This window comes from Falco cherrug, chromosome 6, assembly GCF_023634085.1.
Source record: "Falco cherrug isolate bFalChe1 chromosome 6, bFalChe1.pri, whole genome shotgun sequence".
In the NCBI taxonomy this organism is placed as follows: domain Eukaryota; kingdom Metazoa; phylum Chordata; class Aves; order Falconiformes; family Falconidae; genus Falco; species Falco cherrug.
In genome coordinates, this window is record NC_073702.1 from 72,675,790 (window position 1) to 72,693,297 (window position 17,508).

The following is a 17,508-nucleotide window of genomic DNA, read 5'->3' on the forward strand; positions in this document are numbered from 1 at the left end:
TACACAAATCCAGCCTAATTCTTTGACCTTGACCAGATACCAGCTGCAGAAACCCTGCCAAGGTCTGAGATGTCATTGTCCCTCCACTGTCAGTCACCATCAGTGGTTTCCATGAGTTTATCCAGCAATCCCGTTCTTGTGAGCACTCCTCATCTGCAGCGCTGCCAAGTCCTCCAGGCTGGGCTGAGCCCTCTCCAGCAGCTGTTCAACCCAAGCTTCTTGTGCTGAAGCGAGTGAGAAATGTTCACGTGAACTTTTCAGCTGTGAGCATAGGATCCTCTTTACAGACAGTCTGGGAATGGGAACATCTTCATCTGCCGTAGACACTTCTGCAGTGATCAGTTTATCATCACCTTTAGTGTACAGCATTAGTGCAGGTTGTAACCCCTTCCTCCACAACTGTGGTGGTTCCTTGAACAGCAGAAACCTAATTCATCATTGTCTCCAGTCCCACCATGCAGGTAGCTGTTGCTGTGCTGAGGAGACGAGGTGGAAACGTGTTTGTGTCTTGGCTGAGCAGGATTGTAATCAGCATCCAACGGGACAGTGAATGATGCTGGATATGTTAATGGCTTTTTAATCTGCTGGGTTCTCTGCTGCCCTCAAGGAATTTCGACTTCCTGGGCCACAAAGATCAAATATCATTTAATTGAAAACCGCACTCAAGTGAGTCCTTCAGTATTCAGGACTTAATGATTTAGTGTTCTTTGCCTAATGTAGTATTTGTTGTACAAGCCCTTCCTGTGGATGGAAGGTTATAAATCAGTACCTATTTACTTTCTTCCATTGTTTTAGCTATTTTGGTACCTCTTTGTCAGTTTGTGTTAGCTACTGCTCTGACCTTCTCAAGGGCACCTTCCAGTTGGCTGTCAGCTCTCCAGAGGTGAGATACCAGTGCTTGCTGATTCTCCTTGCAAGACAGGGCTGTGGTTGCTGCCTCCGTAAGCCAAAGAAGTATGAGCAATTTTGCCTTTTTTATTCCTAGAAGTTGATGCAGAGGTTGGCAGGATCAGAGTCATGGAATCACAGAATGGTTTAGGTCAGAAGGGACCTTTAAAATCATCTAGTTCAACCCTCCTGCCATGGACAAGAACACTTCTCACTAGATCAGGTCTCTCAGAGCCCTGTCCAACCTGACCTTGAACACTGCCAGTGATGTGTGGGTCATTCGCAGCTTCTCTGGGTGACCTGTTCCAGTGCCTCACCACTCTCAGCATAAACAATTTTTTCCTTGTATCTGGTCTGAATTTTTCTGAAACCTCTTTCAGTTTAAAACCATTCCGCCTTGTCCTGTTGCTACAGGCCATGGTAAAGTCTCTTTCTGTCTTTCTTATAAGCTCCCCTTCTTATAAAGAAGGCTGCTCTAAGGTCTCCCCAGAGCCTTCTCCTCCCCAGGCTGAGCCACCCCAGTTCTCCCAGCCTGTCCCCACAGCAGAGCTGCTCCAGCCCCTGAGCATCTCCCTGGCCTCCTCTGGCCCCACTCCAGCAGCTCCGTGTCTCTCCTGTGCTGGGGACCCCAGAGCCGGACGCAGCACTGCAGGGGGGTCTCACCAGAGTGGAGCAGAGGGGCAGAGCCCCCTCCCCTGACCTGCTGGCCGTGCTGCTCTGGCTGCAGCCCAGGGTACAGCTGGCTGGCTGGGCTGTGAGTGCATGTTGCTTGGTCATGTCAACCTGTATCCCCAAGTCCTTCTTTGCAGGGCTGCTTTCCACCCATCCACCCACCCGTCCGTCCATCCATCCACCCGTCTGTCCACCCACCCATCCATCCATCCATCCACCCACCCACCCACCCACCCATCCATCCATCCACCCATCCATCCATCCATCCATCCCCCAGTCTGCACTGATAGTGGGGATTGCCGCAACCCAGATGCAGGACCTTGCACTTGGCCTTGTGGAACTTAATGGGATTCCCATGGCCACTTGAGCCCATCAAGGTCCCCCTGGATGGCATCCCATCCCTCCAGCAAATCAACTGCACTGCTGAGCTTGGTGTCATCTGCAAACTCGCTGAGGGTGCCCTCAATCCCACCATCATGAAGATGTGGTATGGTACCAGTCCCCATATAGACACCTGAGGGACACCACTTGTGGCTGATTGCTGTCTGGACATTAAGCCCTTTCTATGAAGTACAGTTCCATTTACTCAGCGTGGAAGCATTTAAGGAAAAAATTATCATAAAATAATAAAAAAGTGGGTGAGCATTTGTCTCGCTGGGCAGTGGCACATCTTCATGGGCATTCCCCCCCCCCCCCCCCCCCAGCTGTGTTTGTGGGGTGATCGCTGGCCATTCTGGAGGGGTTTCCTCCTCCTCCCATCAGGTTCTATCTTGTGTCTGAAGCCCCTGAGATGGGGTGAAGCCAGCAGAGGGTAGAGTTGGGGGTGGGGAGTGAGGTCAGCCCTGCAGGAGGCAGGTCCTGCTCCTGGGTGCTCACAGACATCGCTCCCCCTCGTTGCCTTGGGCAGACTTGCTCTTCACAGCACCTTCTGGGGAAGATGCAGCACAGCATGATATCTGAAAAGGAGGTCCTTTTATCTTCGAAAAATAACAAATAATCCTGCTTAGAACTGCCTTTTTGTTTGTTTCCCTCCTTTTGCTCTTGTCTTTTAAAGAGGAAAATTCTAGTCAGGTTAAACCCTTGGTAAGGACTATTGGTGGTTTTAGTTAGAGAAGTCTTTTTTTATCTTGGTTATCACTAAAAACATTTTTTTAGAGCTGATGGGAGCTGTGTAACCACTTGTCAATAACTCAGGAGAGTGGTAAGATCTGTTTCTGGTAAACTTTCAAGAGATAAACACAAAACTCCCAAGCTACTGCTTGGCTCACAAAAAGTGAGAAGAATTTGCTGGTGTTTTTTTTTACTTCTGTGCTGAGTTGTTGGTGAATACTTTTCACCGGCACCAGGGGGGTTTTACTAAGTACATGGATCTGCTTGCTCCTCAGAAAGAAAACTATTGGATACCTAGTTCCTGCCATTTGAAGGTGAAGGTATGCATGTTAAAACACATGTGCACACACCTGCTGCCATCAGGAAGGGACTGAAATTTAAAGTATTTCCTGGTAATTTTTCCCGAATTCTGATTTAAGTTATTATTTACTGTTGAGTCAGTCTTGTGAGCTGGAGACAGCAGCAGCGTCTACAACAGTACTTACCAAGAACCAGAAGTACTGGTAAAGAATTTTCATTATGGACAAGTTTTAGGAGCACAACGCTCATGAAATCCTGAAGATTTGGAATGTGAATCTTAATTTCGCTCATCCTTGATCAGCATTCCTCTATGGCATCCTGTCCTCATTTTCCCTGGCATGCCAGCATCTGAAAGCACCTCAAATGATGCTTAAAACTTCAGAGTATATTGCTGGTAGGAATTATTAACTTGGGGTGAAATTCAGCATCTGCAGAGAAATTGTCTGCATCATCTGATGCCCCGCTGGAATAGGATGGAGAGGCTGCAGGGAGGCGCTGTCTGGGTCTGTGGCTTTAGGGTAGCTAATACACAGGGAACTCCTGTCTCTCTGAGGTGAAAAGGTTAGTGATGTTTTTGCAGAAAATCAGTTTTTTTCCCATCTATTTGTAACACTTGCTTTCCTCCTTGAATTTACTTACCTCTTGGAGTTGCGAGTCAGGAGAGCACTAGCTGTTGCAAAGAGGATGAGGCAGTAGGAATATCTAGCAAAAAAATATGGAGTACCTATAGCAAACTCCTCATAGGTGCTTTTTTCTTTTATTTTTGTGAAGACCTTAGACTCCCCTTGCAGATTTCTGAGAAGCCTCATGAGGTTAATAAAGCCTTAGCTTTAATGTGCTTTCGCTCCCCACCTCTGCTTCTTCTACCTTGTTATCCTGAAGTTTCTTTATACAATGAAAGGCATACATTTGTTTAATGGAGCTGTCACAAATCCCAGCTACAGATGAACTGCAGAATGTGTATTAAAATATATTTGGCGAAGTTAAAATGAAATTCAAAATCAAAGGAAAATTGCCCTGTTGCTTGTTACAGTTCATATCAAAATGTCACCTGGGAGAAAGCATATTCCTTTTAGAAGCGTGAATGGGTTGTTAAGAAGGGACCAATTTTATCTGTAGGGAAATTCTCTACTGTCTTAAGCCCAAGTGTGAAGAAGGAAAGGCAAACTAATTAGCAAATTTTAATAACAAAGTAACGGAATATCAGATGGATGTTATGTCTTTTAGCATTGGATTTGTACAGCTGAGCAGTTTCTGCGTATCTCAATGTGTAGCAAATGAAGGGAAAATCTTTTATTAAGATATTGGAATAAAATTCTGATTTAAGCAGTCTTAAATTTACGGCAGCCATAATAGTAAATAGCCCAGAGATGGAAAGCAGGTGAAACTGCATACTTGAAGTTGAAGGTTTAATGAAAAAAACCCTTCAACAAATATTCCGAAAGAAACACAGTGAAAATCTAAACGGGCAATTCAAACCCCAGAATTGCACAAATGAAAGAACAATGAAGGAAATGAGTGTTCTTCTGCAAGGAAAGGTCATTCCACATCTTGACAAACATTAAAACAGAACCCAGAGGTGTTACCGACAGATTATTATAGAAGAGTTGTAAACTGGGAATTCTGCTCAATGGAGCTGGAACAAGGGCAGTTCAGGTGGATACAAGGGAAAACTTCACCGCAAGGACAGACCCCGTAACTGACCCAGAGCATGTTGGACCAGAGACCTCCCCAGGCTGAACCTCAATTTTCCTGCGATTTTACAAACTATTTAGCATTTAAATACATGGTGTTTGTAAAGCAGACCTGCAGCTCTTTGCAGTTGACAGACAAAGCAAATAGGAATTTGATAAAATTTATAGGAAATACAGTCCAGGTCTGTGAATGACTTGTCAAGGCATGGAGAAGGCCCTTAGGGAGCAGGGCAAGATATTACTGGTGGTCATGTAAGTGGTCAGCAGTTGAGTTTAATGACGTTAATTTCTAGTAGAAGTTCCTTCCTCTTTGCTGCACTGTAGACGAGCGTGCAGCTTCAGTCTGCATTTCTCACTGGCAGCCAATTTTAAGCAATTTGGAAATTTGAGGACGTTTAAAGTTGGTTGTGTCGCAGCTTCTGGCTTGTGCAGCGCCAAGTGAAGCTCTGCTCACGCATCTGCAGTGTAAAATGCTCGTTAGGATTTTCATACGTCTTTGTAACTTCGGAGCATTAATATTTCTCCCAGCTTTGATCCCTGCAGAAGAGAGGGAAGCGAAGCCGCTGAATGTTGCTGACTCTCATCTCGCTTGAACGGGAGACTCCTTCAAATTTCATGTATTTGTTGTCTCCCTGCGTTCTGCAGTCTCATCTTTAATCCCTCTCTCCTGTGTCTTTAATTCGTGAAAGTAAGTAATTAGAGACCCAAGCACATGTCACAGTGATGATATACAGATACAGCTGCAGCATTTTTTCCTTAAATATAATAGTATAAAGTCACAAATGAGCTCCCTTTGCTCTCTATTTCTCTGGACTCCGTCTATCTTTAGATGGAAAATACAGCTGCACAGCAGCCTCCTGACTGATGTAAAAATGGGGAGGAAGCTTTTCCACTTTGTGCAAGCATATTATTTATGAATATACCATGAAGAATGGTATTGTTGCACAACACAATGGTAATCCCATCACATCCTTAGTTCTCCAGCAGATGAAAATACTTCATTACAATTTTGCTTGTTGTTTCCTTAGAGGGTCTGCAGTTAAACTCTAGACCTTTTCCACCCTGCCATTATTAATGTGAGTGCTGATAGCGAAGTATTTCATCAGTCATCTGCTGTACACTGGGTCTTGGTTTGGGATGCTGCAGTAGTCTTTGAAAATGATGGAGTAATAATGAATGAATGACAGGGTAGAAGCAATCTCGCAACAATTTTGTGTGTTAAATATGAAGGACAGATAAATTTTACAGCTGTTAGCAATGACTGGAGCATTTTCAGACAAGTAGGTAAGTCATTAAAAAAAATAAAATCACTCTGTATACCACTTACCCATCTATTGTCAACACTGTGACTGTACATGGGGTAAATAATTCCAGTAAGTATTGAAATCTTATTAAAATTTTTAATTAACTCATCAGCAGACTAATAAATATTTCATGACAGATAACTAGATATCTGCTCTACTGTGTAAGGATGGCATTCTCCTCAACAGGAGACCTGGTGAAAGCCATTTGTCTTGCTCGTGAGTCTTGCAGGTGGTTGCAGTGAACTTCCCTCGCCAGTGTGGTGGGGCGTCCACCCCTGATGTGTTCTCATTTGAAAGTTGTGGGTTTAAAGAGAAGAATAAAAATCAGAAGTGTACATAACAGCCTAATTCTCTGTTGTTTCTAGGAGTGATTCTAATTTAGTAAAGGAAAGGACTGATTGCCTTGACAGAAGGATAAGAGGAGTGAGACTTGTCAAATTACTGGTTTTCTATTTGATACTTGGTTTTGCTGGTGCATTGTTTCTCAAAAATAGTTTGGTATTTCCCTCCTTCTGTCTGTAATCATAGAACCACAGAATGGTTTGGGTGGGAAGGGACCTTAAAGACCACCCAGTCCCACCCCCCACCACAGGCAGGGACCCCTGCCCCCAGCCCAGGCTGCCCCCAGCCCCGTCCAGCCTGGCCTTGAGCCCTGCCAGGGATGGGGCACCCACAGCTGCTCTGGGCAGCCTGGGCCAGCGCCTCGCTGCCCTCACAGGGAAGAATTTCTTCCTCATCTCTCATCTCCATCTCCCCTCTCTCATGTAAAGCCATTCCCCCGTGTCCCATCGCCACCTGCCCTTGCCCAAAGCCCCTCCCCAGCTTTCTTGCCGGCCCCTTTAGGCACTGGCAGGTGCTCTAAGGTCTCCCCGCAGCCTTCTCCTCCCCAGGCTGAGCCACACCAGTTCTCCCAGCCTGTCCCCACAGCAGAGCTGCTCCAGCCCCTGAGCATCTCCCTGGCCTCCTCTGGCCCCGCTCCAGCAGCTCCGTGTCTCTCCTGTGCTGGGGACCCCAGAGCCGGACGCAGCGCTGCAGGGGGGTCTCACCAGAGCGGAGCAGAGGGGCAGAGCCCCCTCACTGACCTGCTGGCCGCGCTGCTCTGGCTGCAGCCCAAGGAACGGCTGCCTGGCTGGGCTGAGTGCACAGTGCCGGGTCATATTAAGAATCTCATCCACCAGCACCTCCCAAGTCTTTCTCCTGAGGGCTGCTCTCAGCCCGTTCCCTGCCCAGCCTGTATTGACACTGGGTGTTACCCTGATGGCAGTGCAGGACCTTGCCCTTGGCCTTGTTGAGTTTCATGAGGTTCACATGAGGTATATGACTTCATAGAACACATTTGATGCCTGGAAGAGATCTTTCTGCAGGTGCACACCCTCACTGCCATGCTCTCCATCAGAACGTGGATGTCACCTTCTAGGCTGACTGCCTAGGGTTGCTTTGCTCTTCGTTGTTGTTTCCTTCCCTGATGCCTTCAACACCATCCTCTAGAGCAAGGAGGGGAACAACCTCTATTTCTCATGAAAAGAGCCCCCAAGGTCAAACATTTTTAATATTAATACAATTCTGTGATTCAGCTGTGATTACCCAGGTGTCACATAGCTACCATCTCCCAAAGGCAGTGTCTCCAGCCCCAGCCTTCCCTGCGCTGCAGCAGCTAGCAAGTGCCGTGCCACAGCTGAGTCTTTTCATCGCTTTGTTTTCACAGGCTTTAATTATGGAGGGGAAAATAAAACTGTTACTTATATCATAGTGCGATGGCATGGGTATAAAATAAGCTGTATCCTTGCACCACTGTGAACTTCACACTGAAGTGCTGGAGCTGTCTTATTTGCCTGTATTGTTTGTGCAGCTGCAGGAATTGCACACACATCTGTTTTGCGGTCCTGAAATGTAGCCCCATGCACATTTACGGATCATTGTGAACTGGCATTTTTTTTCCTCTTTCTTAATAGTTTAATAAATACCAGTTACTTTTTTTTTTCTTTACTTTGAGTTTCATCTTCCCTTTTCAAACAAAATGCTGCTGGCAGCTTCAGCATGTTTCTGCAGAAATGTTTTTGCAATGCTGACTTTACAGTTGTACGGAGGATGTGTTTGTTACATGCACAAGTTTTGTTACATAAAATGGTCTTCAGTTTTTTCCAGTTTGTGCTGGGAGATACTTTATCTTCTACCAGACCCTCCCCTGCCCCCGCTCCCTGCCTCTTTATTTCCCAGCTGATGTTTTCTTTAAAAGATTGGGTCATCCGCTTGTCTTTCTTGCACTTTTGGGAGCTGTTGAATTCATTAGCGATGATTCCTGATTCATTGGACAAAGCAAGAAGTTATTTCTCTGGAGTATTTTTGCTGTGAAGAATTTTGGGGGAGAATTCAGCAGAAGAGACACTGGGTTACTTATAGCTTGCAGCCCTTTGTCACCTCGGTGGGATCCTGCGTCTTTCAAAGGATGTCCTATTTTTCAGAAACGTTATGTGGAGCAGCCCAGCCATTTTGCAGTATTTTCTCAGGCACTTGCCTATTTTTGTATTGTAGAAACAGTTTTAAGGAGTGCTGAGTAGCATCGGAAAAGGATTTTAATGTGGTTGCTTCTCTGCGGTGCTTTGTGAAATGGCTTGAGCATCTCTTACCCTCCATTTTAACAGACCAGATACTTGTAGATCTCTTCCGCTATTAATAACTGTGATTTAATAGCATTGGGTTGGACTTATTTCTGCAGTACTTTCCTCCCGAAACTCTCCAAGGGCTGTGCATTTTAATTAGTTTAGCCTCACGTTCCCTCCATGAGGGAGCTGGACTCTTCTGACCCCCTCCTGGTTTTCCCCTTTCCTCTGTGCATTTGCCTACATGCGCTTGTGCTCCTGCTTTTTACAACAGATGTTCATTTTTCCTTGATTGAGGGACTACACCCCTTTCTGTGGTATGAGATTGCCCTTTTTCCCCATTGAAATATACTTGATCACCACTGATATGTTTTTTTTAACACACCCACTATATTTAGGTCAGGAGAGGTACGCAGCACATAATTTTCCCACAGTTCCTTGAAGTAAGGATGCGGTTTGTGGTGCTGCCCTGTCCCATTTCTTCATTCTTAGGACTTAATTATTAATCTCTCCATTTATTTATTATTTTTTTAATGCCTTACCTCTTATTCTACTGTTTATTTTATTAACGCTTACTGGTTTTTTTGCAAACCTAAGGTTTAGCAGCCAGGGAGGTAGGTTGCAGGTTGCAACCCCAAGCGTTTACAGAAGGTGTGGGTCCAATCCTGCTGCCTGGCACTTGGCAAGGCGGGTGCAAAATGCTGTTAGTTCAGCCTTAGCTAAGCTTAGCTTTAGCTTGGTGGAGGGGACGCTCTGCCCTTCAGCCTGTGGCATTTTTATGACGTCAGTCCTTTCCACACCTGTGAAACAAAGCAGCTTGTGGTGTTTCCATGTAACTTGGAGGTGATGTGGAAGAAAGGTGGTACAAAATCAAACCCTATCGTATTTTTCTCTGCAAATGAATGTATTTTGGGAGAGTGTTTCCCAGGAGATGCTCCTGAACTTTTGTAAGCTTCCTATTGCAAATGCCTTTGTGGCAGGGCTCCTGCTCCTGAGCTCTCCACAGCCTGCTTCAAGGAGAAAGCCTAAAGGAGAATGTAAGGAGAAATTACATAATGAAGAAGCAGATGAGTCTTGCTGTGGTAAAACAAAACAAAAAAACCCAACGAACCCCCCCCCCAAAAAAAAAAAAAAACAACCCCAGATAAATCATGTGTTGGCTAAATGTATTGCTAAAAGACTGCCCCGGCACCCTTACTGGGCTGCTTTCCTTCCCCAGGGAGTGGGATGCAGATGTAAAATGGTGTAAGCTTTTCCTTCAAAACCAGAAAGTGGTATTTAGATGTGTATGAGGTTATGGATCAGGGTTTGGAGCTGACTTTAGGGGCAGGTCTCTAAAGAAAATAAACACCCCTCCCTAGACCTGTAAAATCCTTATGTTCCTCAAAGGCATTGCTTGGTAAATCTGTCCAGAAGGAAATGCGGTGCACTGGATGAATCAAGAAGGGGATAAACAGTCAAGAAAATGTTAGCCATTTCTGTTTGTGTGAAGAGAACAGTCTTTGGAAAAAGCTGATTGTGAAGCAGGAGGCCGTTTGCCTCTATCATCGAAGCTACATTAAATTCAGGTTTTTAATTAGGTTTCAAATGGTCAGTGTCCCTTCTAAGCTCATCTGCTGCACCGTAAGCACAGTTGGGTTGCAGCACTTCCATGTGAAGTAAATGGCCAACTTAGCCTGGGCAGCCTGGACCAGCAGAGCATCCTGCTGGGTACCAGGAGTGCTCCGTGCCTGGCATCTGTCAGCAGTGGTGCCGTGCGAATGGCATCTCTTCATATAACCTCATAAAACTTGTTTCTTATAGCCACGCTTGAAAGTTCAGTAATTCAAAAAGATCGAAAATTAAAGCAATTGTTATTGAGCAATCTTGCTTTTTTTGTTGCGTTGCTTTGTTTTTACAAAGGAGGAAGTGTCTTTATTAAGAAGTCATGTGAGGCCCTTCTTTCCATTTTTAGGATCCCCCGCCTCATCAGCCTGGTGAGTTATGCTGCACCCAACAAGTAAACTTGGCGAGTGCACCGTGCATTTACCCCAAGTAACATCCAGCCGGTGCCACTGGAACGACAGCACTGGAGAGCCTGGCGAAAGGAGGAGCCCATCCTTACCCGTGCTGCACTTGCTGATGTAATATTTGCTCTGCGTACATGTGTTTCTATGTATAGTAGTAAAATAGTGTCGATAGTGGCAGGTCTTCCTACAGACAGTGGGTTAATAACCCGAGATGGTCATGCCTTGGATTTGCACTTCACTCTGAAGCTCCAGAACGCATTGCAAATGGTGGGAAAGACTTTTCTCTTTGTGGGGGTAGAAAGGGCCATGTTTTAGGGCCACGGAAATGATGAGAGGGCTGGAGCACCTCTCATGTGGGGACGGGCTGGGAGAGCTGGGATGGCTCAGCCTGGAGAGCAGAAGACTCTCTGGAGACCTTGTTTGCAGCCTCTTGGTACTTAAAGCGGCTTGTAAGAGAGATGGGGAGCGACACTGTAGTAGCAATAGGACAAGGGGGAATAGTTTTAAACTAAAAGAGGGGAAATTCAGATATAAGGAAGAAATTGTTTATACTGAGGGTGGTGAAACACTGGTACAGGTCACCCAGAGAGGTGGGAGATGCTCCATCCCTGGAAACTTTCAAGGTCGGGTTGGATGGGGCTCTGAGCAACCTGATCTAGTTGAAGAAGTTCTTGTCCATGGCAGGAGGGTTGGACTACATGGCCTCTAAAGGTCCCTTCCCACCCAAACCATTCTGCGATTCTGTGATTCTAAGGGTAAAATTGAGGCTGGAGTCTTGGCTTCTCATATGGGTGCCTAAGTGAGGATGCTTTCAAGTTGTTTCCGAAGGTGCAAGGTATGAATAGCTTCCCATGTAGCCCTTGGGAGGCTGGGAAGCTGAATGTCTTCATGTCTTGGGCTCAGGAGATGCAGGTGGTACTTGAAAATTACTCAATTGGGCATGTAACCCCAGCCTGCTCCTCCTCAGGGCAGCATCTGATAGAGCTGCCAAACGAGAGCAGTGCTGCTTCTTGCTGAAGTTCCTTCTTGGTCACAAGAAACAGTAATTAGTACTACATTAAGCTGCTAAGTTTTTCCTTCCTGCTGTGATTCATTTCCATTCTTTGAGCATTTGTATGATGCTTGAGTGTATGTCGGCAATTCTTGTTCCTGGCAGGCTGGCATTTAAAAGCAGGATATTGCTGTGTGCAGTCATACGGGGAGTCAGATGTTATCTAGAGATTAGATTGCAGTAATGTAGGGTCAGAAATTTGCTTTACTGCTGACAATATTGATCTTGAGCAAGGAACCTAAATTCTCTTCCTGTGTTTTCTGCTCTGGAAGTCCGTATTTTGTTGGAATAGCAGAGGTGTATTTGAATCAGAGAATGGGATTTCTGCTTCATTCATATTTTCCCAGGCCAGTGTGTTGGTGTGTGAGAATAGGCTGCTTTCCACCACAATCAGACTTTTTTTTCTTCTCCCATATTCCCTCTCTGGTCTCTCCACCCCAATTTTAAGTTGTCCTCTTGTTTCATGGTGAATGGGCATGAGCTAGAAGATGGCTTGCTTGGAGTTTTGCGTTACCAGGGTCTTTTTTCAGTCTGCAGAGCATGTTCAATAGCCCCATCAACTTACTTTGAGGTGTGCCCTTTGAGGTTGTGTCTTAGCACCTATTCCGGGTTCTAGGAAGCCGAATTCTCCCTGCCACCCCCAGCACAGGCAGAGCAATCCCCAGATTTCTCAGGAGAAGGATTTATCTTCCAGTTCCCTTCTGGAATCTGCAAAGGTTGGGTTGTTAGGAAGAGTCATCTTCACAGGGATGTCACCAGCACTCTTGGATTTAAGATTTCCATACTGAACAGCTCGGAAAGGAGGAGTTAGTTGTCTTCTCTGCTCGGGGAATTTCTGGGGAAGGAGTGAAGCTCCTTACCCCAAAAAAACCCCACTGGTCTGCAGTAATTTTTGACTTGCTTTGTTTTCTTTTGCTGTTGGAGAAGTAAAGGCATGGGTTGAGGTTTGCCAGCTTATCTGCCGTTAACCTGAAGACCATATTCTGCTTTTAAAATGCAGGTTGTTGATTAGGAGAGTATAATTGCTGTTCTTCCCTGCATTTCTCAGCGGCTGTTGGCAAGCTAGTCCCCTTTTAAAATTATTTTTTTAAATTTATTTTTTAAATATTTTTAAAATTTTTAAAATTAGTTTATTGCTACACCTTGCATTTTCATAGATTTGATGACCTTATCAGAGTGTTTTAGGAGTGTTCACCTTCACAGCACATCTATCTGGTAGATAGTACTTTAAGAAAGAGTACCAAAAAATAATTTTACAAAGGGACTAGCTTCCCAACAGCTGCTGAGAATGCAGGGAAGAACCCAAATTATACTGTCCTAATCAACAACCTGCATTATAAAAGCAGAGTATGGTCTTGAGGTTAATGGCAGATAAGCTGGCAGCATCAGTTGTGTGGCCAGCATATCTGCAATGCTGAGCCTTTTTTGTCGCTTAAACTGTGATCCAGGATATTTTCCATGGCCACGGGAATGCCAGGGGATTTTTGGTGTTTAGCAAAGGAACTTCACTAAATTCGCTGTAGTCTTTGCCTACTTGTGGAGCAGGAACATTTGGCACAGAAAACGGGTGAAATTCTGCTTATTTTTTTCTATTGCCAAGGTGCTGTTGAGCCTCTCGGGAAGAATTGTCATCTGCTGGGAGAGCAGGAGAAACCTGCTGATGCCCAGAAGAGTTTAGTTTGTGGCAGTGGAGGGAAACTGCTGTAGTTAATGGAACCTACCTTTGTTTCCACCCAATGATCTATGGCATTTTCCATCAACGAATGCTCTTTGTGCACTTTTTCTGAATGAATTTGACCTTTTCTTATCAAGTGGACTTTTTATCAGTTACTGTGGCCGAGTAGGAGCAAGTTTTCCTCCATGGAAGACATGCAGGGATTTCCAGAAGTGCTGAGTGTCAGTGCCAGAAGTAGGTTGTGAAACCCCTGTGGGCTTCAGCTGGGGCTTTGACATTTAACTCTGGAAACTGCTATGTTGGATTTTGGTGGCTGCACCTGATGGTGGTTGCCATCTCCTCCCACCGCTCATTGGAGGCAGAGGGTCCCGGTGGGAATGCAGCTGGGATGGGATGGGACGTTGGCTAGTGAGCTGCACAAGTTGTCTGTCATGTTAGGACAAGAGGAAACAACCTCAGGTTGCACTAGGGGAGGTTTAGGTTGGAGACTGGGAAACATTTCTTCACAAAAAGGGTGTCCAGCACTGGGACAGGCTGCCCAGGGAGGGGGGGAAGGCACCGTCCCTGGGGGTGTTTAAAAGACATGTAGATGTGGCACTTGGGGCCATGGGTTAGTGGTGGGCTTGGCAGTGCTGGGTTAACGGTTGGACTTGATGATCTTGAAGATCTTTTCCAACCTAAATGAGTCTGTGATTCTAGTTTTTCTTTGCAGCAAGACCTTTTTGAAAGTTATGGACCATATTTAGTTGACAACATGGAAGGGGAATTTTTTGCATATTCCAACACCTAAGGCAAAATATTTTTTTTTTAAATAGCGGCTTCTATAAAATGCTGCATATTTTACAATGTGAGTTGTAAATGGAGTATATGCAGCTCTCCTCTTGCCATTGTCTTTGAGTTGTCTTCTTCCCGGCATGCGGCAGAGGAGGCACATGGCCTGTGGAGGTTGAGTGAAACTCACCCTGGGCAAAATCTTCTCCTCTTTTGGCACAAGAAGGCGGCGCAAAATCAGATGTATTTTTGTCATGTCAGAGTACACTATTTTTACTCTAATTGTTTTACTGGGTGTGCTTTTTGAAGAAGTAGCACAAAGAGGGTCGTCTTGCTGTTTGTGTTTTGAAGGCAACACGGTGCTCCTGCAACCTCTAAGCTTTGTTCGGCTTTGAGGAATGGTGAACTTGTCCTGGGATTTCACAAGGCTTTGCTCTCTGGCACATCTGAAATGTCTTCGAGATTTAGCCCATCCCTCTTCAACTCAATTAAGTCAGCCTTTTAGCCTGAACACCCACTAGCTAATTATTCAAACATCAAAGGTGTTGGGTTGGCTTAGTTCATGGGAGTGGTGCCTTCTGCTTGTTCGTGTTGGATGGGGCTCTGCTCCATGAGGAACGCGTTTGGCAGTGCTCCGGCAGGAGCACGTCTCCACGTGGGTCCAGACCTGGTCCTGGCAGGAAGATCTTCTCCTCCTTGTAGTGTCCAGGAGAGCCGCAGTCGAGCACTTGAACACGGTGTCCAAGTCATGGTGGAGAGTTCTTCAAAAACTATTCAGTAGTATAATCCCAGTGCCAAGGTGAAATCCAGAGAATGGGAATTAAAAATGATCATGATCCTAAATTGCAGCTCCATCCCTGGCTTAAATAGATGGGCAGGACCAAAGGAGGCTTCATATTGTAAAGGTTACCCAGGCCCTTGAGTTAGAGGGTATTTTCCACCATCAAATGAAACGAAAACATCATTTTTAGTAAGTGATGGAAAAATGGCATTCCTGAAATTCCCATCAGATGGGGATTTTTTCCCTTTTTCTGTCCCTTTTTTCTTTCCCCTTTTTTATCCTTCTTTTTTCTTTTTCTTTCTTATTTTTCTTTTTTCTTCCACTCTTCCCCCCCTGCCCCCTTCCTCTCCCTTATTTTTTTTTTCCCTTTTTCCTTTCCTTTTCCTTCCTTTTTCCCCCTTTTACAGGACATCTTACAAGGACAGGCACTCTGATCTGCTCCACTACAGTTTTCAAATGCTCTTCCACTCACCTGCCGGTGCCTCGATGACTGACACAGCTGAGAGACCCTCACCCAGCGGATGGATGCCCAGCGAGTTTGATCCGCTCTCTCCTTGCCTTGCTCTGCTTTCCCTTTGCCTCTCCCTGCTGCTGGGTTGAGTCGACGAGTTAACGGCCATGTGGATAAGCGCGCTGCATTTTCTAGTGGCAGTTATTAGATCAGCAGATGCTCCGGGGAGTACTTATTAGAGAATGTCATGTTAGCGGTCCCAAGGTGTAATTACACTTTGCAGATTTGTCTTGCTTTAGCCGTGTTGATAACACGGTTGGATTAAGGAGAAGAGGAGGGCGAGGAGGGCTCTGTACAGCTCTTCGGCTGTGATTGAGGAATAAAACTTGATCAAATAACTACGTTTTTGTACAGATCTGTGCACGCTTTCCTCCTGATAGGTTTGGTGTAGGGTGTTCCTCCTTAACTGATACCAATATTTCTGATTTTTACTATGCTGCTAATTTTTCTTAATCAATCAAAATGTGTCTGTTGGTGGTGAATGTAGAAATTGTTGTGTGGACGGTGGACTTCATCGGGCAATCTCAAGAAATACTTAAAGCTATTGCTTTGGATAGGCTGGCTTTGGAAAAAAAACCCAAAACCTGGCTTGCGCTGTTGGGATTTTAATGTATGATATATAATAATAATAAAAAACCAACCCCAAACAGAGAAGAGTGGGAACCTTGCAAAATCTATATTTAGAGAGAAACCAGGGTTTTAGAAAAAGACCATTTATTGTTTGAAAACTCGGGCCCCTCTGAGAACTGTCTAGCAGTGTGTCCGTGAGGGGTTTAATTTCTGTGTAAGAACAAATACTCAATATGTATTTTATAGTATTTTGACAGATATTAGGGTAAATCACCATGAAAGTTAATAATTATCCTTTATTTCTATAATTTTTAATTTATTATGTAGCAGGACCACTGGTAGCTCCAAGGTAGGAATGCTTTTCTGGTACCTCTTAGATGTGCTTAGGTGCTTATCAAAGCTCAGAAGTAACAGTTACTAATTGGGATAGGACCATGGTTAAGATAAAATCAGGTGTAGCCTCTACTGCTGTATTTCCCCCTGACAAATGGCGTAGGAGCATACTAGAAATCAGCATCTGCTTTCTGCCATCTCCGTCCATCCGTCCATCCATCCATCCATCCGTCCGTCCGTCCATCCATCCATCCATCCATCCGTCCATCCGTGTTCACATGTGAGCTCTCAATCTCATTGGGTTTAGGTATGCTTCAAAAAGATTTATGTCATGGTGTCATGTTAGGTGCTGAAATCCACTGGTGTCTTCAAAAAATAAATTAGTAAATGTGCTTTACAATCTGTAAGGAAACTTTTCATTTTGCAGCATCAGCCCCACTGGGCTCATCTCCCACCATCAAACTCCCCTGTATTGGCCTCAATAATAGTAAACCTCTCCAATAAAAATAAAACCAAGAAGTGTACCTGGTGGGATATAATAATTTGTCATGACAATGAGGACCAGGAGGTGGCATTGGCATGCCTGGCCTGTGGGTTTTGCCCTTGGTGCTGATGCCATGTGTTGAATTCACATGCTTTGGATGTGCCAGATGTTTCAGTTGGTCAACTCCAAGCGTGGGCTGGTCAGCAGTGGGCAAGACCACGATCCTTCCAAAGGAGGGACCACCGTTCTGTGGTCTGACATTCCAATGGAATCTAAATGAATCCACCATGCTCTATTTGATGCTCCAATATATTATGTTTGCAGGAGAGGAATAGAGCCAGAGTCACTGTAGGTGATTCAAGCCCTACAACAAACACATAATAGAACCAAACCCACCATCCTTTAGGAAAAACACCCATTTTTCCCTTTATTCCCCCAAATCCTGAGCAGACCCAATAAATAAAGTACTTCTGTTTAGAAAAGGATAGAATATTTTCAGTTGGAAGGGACCTACAAGGATCATCTCACTGCAAACCCATAAAATGGGAACAGCTGCTCTGTGCAGAGGATGCTCAGTGTACCTCAGGTTAAGCGAGACCTCCTCTGCGCTCCCAAAAATAAAATAATTCTATGTCAGAAGGCTTTAGAAAGGTAATGGAAGCCATGGCGGAAAAGATGAGAAATAGGGAGGTAGAACAAAGCAAAATTGGGAGTCCAATCTACAAAAAGACTCAGCTAGGGATCTTTTTCTGGCG

The 17,508-nt window shown here is 45.0% G+C and overlaps 1 protein-coding gene across 9 annotated transcripts in view; it reads left to right on the forward strand.

Moving 5' to 3' along the window:
- The window catches only part of NCOA1 (nuclear receptor coactivator 1), a 179,366-nt gene that overhangs the window by 56,141 nt on the left and 105,717 nt on the right, over positions 1-17,508 (forward strand). Inside the window, exon 3 of one of the 9 annotated variants that reach the window (XM_055713018.1) lies at positions 10,523-10,691. The exons of the other annotated variants lie outside the window; for them this stretch is intronic. The gene's annotated coding sequence lies outside the window, so the exon portion shown is untranslated. The remainder of the gene's footprint in view (positions 1-10,522; positions 10,692-17,508) is intronic. 9 annotated transcript variants of the gene reach the window in all.